Source organism: Elephantulus edwardii, unplaced genomic scaffold (genome assembly GCF_000299155.1).
Source record: "Elephantulus edwardii isolate Elephantulus edwardi_28Jun2011 unplaced genomic scaffold, EleEdw1.0 scaffold00002, whole genome shotgun sequence".
NCBI lineage: Eukaryota > Metazoa > Chordata > Mammalia > Macroscelidea > Macroscelididae > Elephantulus > Elephantulus edwardii.
In genome coordinates, this window is record NW_006399752.1 from 10,214,842 (window position 1) to 10,222,181 (window position 7,340).

Sequence of the window (7,340 nt, forward strand, 5' to 3'; positions counted from 1 at the left end):
CAGCCAGCTTTAAGGCAGGACATAACCTGACTTCACTCTTCTCTCTCATCTTTGTTGGGTCCACCTGGATGCCAGAGGCACAGAAACTCATCATGATGTACCACGCAGGTTAGACTGCTGATGCAGAAGGAAGAGTGGATAGGGCTGAGGAGTGAATCTGAAGAGGATAATTAGAAAATCAGCAGCACAAACCACCCACTTGGCATCTAGGTGAAAACTTGTTTCCCTAATATAGAGAATGCTTATAGTCCCACCAGATATTGTACCATTGTGGGATGGTGTTAGCAAATCACATGCCTAGATGAAGTCACTGGTTTCTCTTCTGTAGTAGGAGGCAAAGGGAGGAAAAAAGGAACAATTAAGTTTCATGAAATGGAACCACTGTTGTGCCTGTCTATAGGCTGAACATAAGACCTAACTGAGTAATCATAGTGTTCTTTCACCATCCATCATTCTATGCTTACCTTTATGGCCAAGGTTCCTTACCTGGTGGGTGAACTAAATCTTTAGTTCTGCAATTTCTGAGTCCTTGGTTGCATTTTTATATTTTTAATTTCTTGATGGCAGCTACCATGGGTGTTCGTTATAGATGCAAGTAAAATACTGAAGACTTCAATCTTTTGTCAAATTATCATGATGTTTCCTATTGGTCTGTTGTTAGGTGCTGTTGAGTTAGAATCAAACCATAGCTGACCTTCCAGTGATTCTTCAAAGATAGTCAGTTACAAAGGGAGAGATCACTCCTCTTTATCCTGTGGAGCAGCTGGTAGAGGCAAACTTCTTTGAGTTGGCAGCACAACTTCCTACTATTAAGCTATCAGAGCTTCCTTCTATTTTTCCAGTGGTGAAAATTTTGTTTTCTTGATGGAGAGATAGAAAGGTTATGAGAGAAAAATATTGAACGATACAAGAAGCATCACACAAAGATGGAAGAAATAGAGAGTAAATGTATAGTCAACAACGAACCATTTCATAAAGTAACATACCATCAAGACTAACAGTACTGAAGAAACAATTTCAAGCTTCACTAAAGGCATTGGTAAAAATGAGACCTCAGGAATTGGCAGACTACCAATTGAGGTGTTTCAGCAAACAGATGCAGCAGTTTTCATGTGCTGATATTTCCATGCCAAGAAATTTGGAAGACAACCACTTAGCCAATCAACTGTAAGAAATCCTAAGTGGTTATCTTCCAAATTTCTTAGCACAGAAACATCAGCACATGAAAAGGAGGACATTTTCTAAGTGTAATATCTCTGTCACAAAAGGGCAAATACTGCATAGTGCCACTGTTATAAAATGGGACTGACATAGGAGTTGGGGGAAGGAGACTAAGATGGGATAAATTATGTATACTGCATTGAAATAGATGAGAGAGACAACTGTTTAAAAGGTGTGTATGATTAGGTATTTTTGTCATGACAGGAGTCCAGAACGAAGGCTGCATAAAGGAGTGGACTTGTGGGGAGGGATTGTATAACAATGAAAGAATCTTTCTTGTACTTTTCAAAAAGAAGAATGAACTGGAGGGGAGGGGTGAGCAGGGAGAAAAGTGCAACAATGAATGAATGGAAATCCAAAATCTCTGTAAATTTTCATTAAAATTAATAATAATTGTAAACAAACAAAACAGAGTTTCTTTCCCAATTCTACAAAAAATTCCCCAAAACAAACAAAAAAAGCAAAACCAAAAACAATCAACCAACAGTTGACTTCTAGTCTTATTTTGATGCTGATATTGAGTTTTTTCTGTTAGTACTTCTATAGACAATATCAATTCTTTCTTCAGCTTTCATGATATAGCCTATTGGCCCTGAGTGAGGATTTTTTTCTTGATGTTTTAATATATACTTAACATTTAGTCCTTTTGCAACAAGTGTGTCAAGTCTTCTTCACTTTCAGCAAGCAAGGTTGTGTTATCTGTACAATACAGGTGGTTGATGAGTCTTCTTCCAATCTTGTTGCCACATTCTTCTTCATAAAGTCTGGCTTCTTGAATGATTTGTTCAGCATAGAGGTTAAATAGGTGTGGAGAAATTATACAGGTGCGTATCTTTACTTGATTTTAAACCATGCAATGTTTTCTTTCTCTGTTCCCAAAACAGTCTCCTGGTCTAAGTGTAGGTTTCATTTAAGAAGTTAAGAGTTCTGGAATGCTCATTCTTCTCAGTATTATTCACAATTTGTTATGATTCACACAGACAAATGCCTTTGCATAGTTGATAAAAAACAAATAGATTTTTTTTTTTTGGTACTCCCTGCTTTCATCCAAGATCCATCTAACATCAGCAATGATATCCCTGGTGTCATGGCCTCTTCTAAATCTAGCCTGAATCTCTGATAGTTATCTATTAATGTACTGTTATAGCCATCTTTAAATAATCTTCAATATTTTATTTGAATATGCTATTAGCAATATATAGGGAGCTCTGGTGGCCTAATGACAAGAAGCTGCACTGCAATCCCAAAGGTATGTGGTTGGAGTCCACTAGCTGCTCCAGGAAAGAAAAATAAGCAATCTCTTTCTGTGCCTCTGAAAACTTGCCAGCGGGTCAGCTATGGGTCGGTTCCAACTCAATGCTACACAACAACCTTACAATATTATCTGATAATTCTGCATTTTGTTGGGTCACTTTTATTATTTTTTTCAAGAATGAGAAAAAATATGGACATCTCGAGTGTATTTGTCAAGTAGCTGTCTTCCAAATTTCTTGATATAGCCTGGTGATCACATCCAGGGTGATATCTATTTACTGACACATGTCAGTTGTTGTTGTTATGTGCTGTTAAGTTGACCAAGACCCATAGTGACCCTATGAAAAATGGCTCTGAATTTTGCCCTATCCTGAGCCAGCTTCCTAGTCTCTGACACACCTTACCCCATTGTCATAGTCAGAATGACAATCCGCCTCACCCAAGGTCTTCCTCTTCTAGGCTGACCCTCCACCCTTCCAAGCATGCTCTTCTTTTCAAGGACTGGTATCTCCTGGCAACATGTCCATAGTATGTGAGATAGAGTTTCAAAATCCTTGCCTGCAATGAACAAACTAGTTTCACCTTCTCTGGGATAGACTTATTTGGTCTTTTGGCAATCCATGGTATGATCAGTATTCTTCTCCAGCACCATAACTCAAAAAACATGTTACTTGGTATCCCATAAATTCCTCAGTCTTTATTTTTTGCCAAAACCTTCATTACTGCTGAACTTCTTTCATTACCATTGATTCCTGATCATATGCTACTCTCAGAAAATTTTCTGTCAACCAATTTTTTTTGGCTGTTGTGACTCATTGGCATTCCTTCAGTATTGCAACTTGAGGCTTGAATTTCTTTTTCAGTTCTTTCAGCTTAAGGAATGCTGAGGAAGTTGGTTTCTTTTTCTTTTCCAACCCCAGCTCTTTGCACATATTTTTAGAGTTCTTTGCTTTGTTTCCTCAACTCTGTTTATCTCTTTCATTTTGAAGTCCTTCCCCCCCTTTCTTAAATATTTATTTTGTTTAATAATTTTTTACTTTACATTGGTTTGTGTACACAATTCATGCATATTATGCTTTATTTATTTGCATTGCACTTCACACATTCCTCTATTAACATTGTGTTTCATATAGGAATTCTCATATACTGTGTTTTATAAAATTAATCATCATAGCTCCATGCCCACCATTACCCCACTTTTTCAGATCCCCACTGGATCTTTCCTAGTTCCATCACCTTTTCCTCTGACCACAAAACTCTGCAGCCTTGTGATTTCCCCTCCTCCACACTCTCAGTCTTCCTCCTCCCTCCCTTCACTTTTGGACTTTGGTGCACATATTACTGATAGCCTTTCTATATTTACAGTAATGGTCTTATGCAGTATTTGTCCTTATGAGACTGAATTAGTTCACTCAACATAATGCTCTTCAGCTTCTCCCATGTTATGTAAAAATTTTCAAAATCATTGCTCTTGAGTGCTACATAGTATTTCATCAGTGAATGTACCACAATTTCTCAATCCATTCCTTTATTGATGGACAGCTGGGCTGTTTCTATTTTCTTTTCTTGTTATGGTGAATAACACTGCTATGAACATCAGTGTACAAATCTCTTTGAGTTTCAATTCTGTTTTCCTCGAAGTATACTCTTAGCAGTAGAATAACTGGGTCATATAGAATTATATATTCAACTTTTTGAGGAAATACCAAACTGCCTTCAACAGTGATTGTACTATTTTACAATCACACCAACAATAAATGTATCTTTCCCTTAGTTTTGGCCTCCTGACATTCCAGTACAACTCTCAGAATCTCTTTTGATATCCATTTTGATATTTTCTTTTGCTCCAGTCTTTGTAATATCCTCTTATTTTCTTCCTGGATGATATCTTTTATGTCATTTCACAATTCATCCTGTCTTCAAACATTAGTGTTTAATGCCTCAAGCCTATTTTTGAGATAGCTTTTAGATGTAAATAGAATAGACTCAAGTTCATATTTTTGCTTTGTGGATTTATTAGTCTTCTGCTTCAGTTTGAACTTGCCTATGAGCAATGGATGGTCTGTTTACAACCTGCACCTAGCCTGGTTTTGCCTGCAGATAGTGAGCTTCTCCAGCAATTATTTCCTCACAAAATGTTATTGAGGACTCAGCCCCGATATATTGAGAGTTCCTTAGAAGGGGCTAGGATTGAATGAAGATGTGGAGAGGCTAAAAATGCTGGTGACAAATAGCAAGTTGAATATTCTGGCAAGGATGTGCATACACACACACACACACACACACACACACATGTTTTTAAGGAACATGCCTGCAGGGGTAATCTCTTATCTGTCTGAGATGTTGACTGGTAGTTCAAACATTCCCAGACCTCAACACAAAACAAAGACATCTCCCTGGAATATCCTACAACATGTTCTGACCTGAGGCCTTTGGTCACTCCCTATTCAATTCATTAGCATACTGCTTCCTGGAGTTGTTTACTGTAGAAGGATGGTCAAGCCAAGATGAGTGGTCCTGCTGTTTTTACAATGCATTGCTGATCCTGCTTTGCAGGTTAGCCAGGTCCTGACAAAATGTAGTTAGCCTCATTGATTTCTGTGAAACCTCATCAGGTGAGGTTTATGTATATAGTCTTTGCTTGTGTTTTTTAAAAAAGTGATATTTGTAATCAACGGCCATTTTATCTCTGGCTTCATTTCTATTACCAAGCCTGTAATTTCCAACAACCAGTCCTTCTTCCTGTTACTGACTTTTGCATTCTAGTCATTAATTATTATCCATAAATCTTTAATGCATGTTCTTTCAAGTTTATGCTGACGAAGTTGGTAGAAATCCTCAGTTTTTTCATCTTGGCTCTGGTTATTAGCATGTATATTTGAACAGAAACTGTATTAACGGATTTTTTTTTCTTTTATGTGTATAAATAGTATCTTGTCACTTACAATATCGTAGTTCAGGATAGATCTTGAAATAGTCTTTTGGACTACAAATGCAACACCATACTTCAACTTTTCATTCACTTTGTAGTAGCTAGTATGATTGTCTGATTCAAAGTGGCCAATATCAGACCTTCTCAGAACACTATTGCTGTGAATGTTGATCTTTATACGTTCCATTTCATTTTGACAACTTTCAAATTCCTACATTTATATATTTTTTTAAATTTTTACTTTATTATTTGTGTGTGTGTGTGTGTGTGTGTGTGTGTACCGTCAAATCAGATCTGACTGGTACAGGAGGAAATTGTCCCTCCTTCCTCGGCAGAGCATCTGGTGGATTCGAACCCTGCGCCTCTGGGATTGCAGTGCAGTTTCTTGCCACTAGGCCACCAGAGCTCCCCTCCTACATTTATATTTTATACATCCCATAATCCAGCTATTAATGGGTGTTTGTGTTTATAGATTTTTTTCAGTCTGCATTGTATGACTCCATGGCATTTAAGAACAACAACAAGAGCTCTAAGTGCTTTACCCCTTGTGTTATATTTGAGTGTTCCTGTGTTGTTAACTGAACTTTCAAAGACCAGTTATTTCAGAAGCATTTACTTTGAAAAATTTTGTCTAAATATGGAAATATTTTAAGAAGTCTTTTAGGGCATATTTCAAATGTAAGACTATTTTATTTCTCGAATCCATGGATCCAAGTGAAATAAAATTTTTGACAACTACTTTTTAAATTTATCATGATGTTAGTTATTGGTTTAATTGCTAGATTAGGTTTCTTCTTGTTGAGGCACAATCTATACTAAAGGCTATTGTGTTTGACCATCAGTAAGTATTTAAAATCTTCTTTATTTTAAGCAAATAAGATTGTATAATCTGCATATTATGTCATCTACGACGACACAACAACAAACAACAGTTAAGGTTCCAATCCTTGGGATGACATCATGCTGAGAGAAGTGGAATATCAGAGGAGATCCTCAACAGAGTGATTGATACAGTGACTATAACAATGGCTCAAGCATGTCTCTGATTGTGGGGTTAGCATCTGATAGGGCAAGTGTTAGATCTTGAAAACCACTGGAGGGTCAGCTATGTGTTCTGACTCTACTGTAAACAACAATAACATACTTGTTGAATGCCTAATCTCTTCACCCATTCAAACCACTGAAAGATAGTAGAATCTCTGAGGAAAGACACTATGTCTCTTTTATTTGTTATTGCTTTTGTTAAGAGCTATTGAAGGACCCCCGAACCGCTGGTCCTGTTCTGTCCCGAGTGGACGGCGAAGACCCAAGACTCCAAGACACCGGCTTGATGCAACAGCAAGAGATAAGAGGTTTATTGCGGAGTCTCCTAATGAAAGTCCACAGAATATCCCTGGGCCTCCACTGGAAAAGACTGATAATCCAATTACAAAATGGGCAAAAGACATGAAAAGAATTTTCACAGAGGAAGATATTTGAATGGCAAACAGACACATGAAGAAATACTAAAAATCACTAGCAATAAGAGAAATGCAAATCAAAACCATAATGAGGTACCATCTCACCCCAGTAACAGTGGCAAAATTTAACAGGGCAGCAATTAATAAATGTTGGAGATGATGTGGCAAGAAAGGAACTCTCATACATTGTTGGGATTGTAAAATGGTATACCATTCTGGAAGGCACTTTAGTGCTTCCTCTAAAAGCTGAACATAGAAATTCCATATGACCCAGCTATTCCACTACTTGGAATATACCCTGAGAAAATGAGAACTGAGGCACAGACAGAGACTTTTGTTCCAATGTTCATAACGACATTATTCACCATTGCCAGAACATTGAAATAGCCCAGATGTCCAACTACAACAAATGAATTAAGACATTATTGTACATTCACACAATGGAATACTATGCAGCACGCAGGAGCAATGAT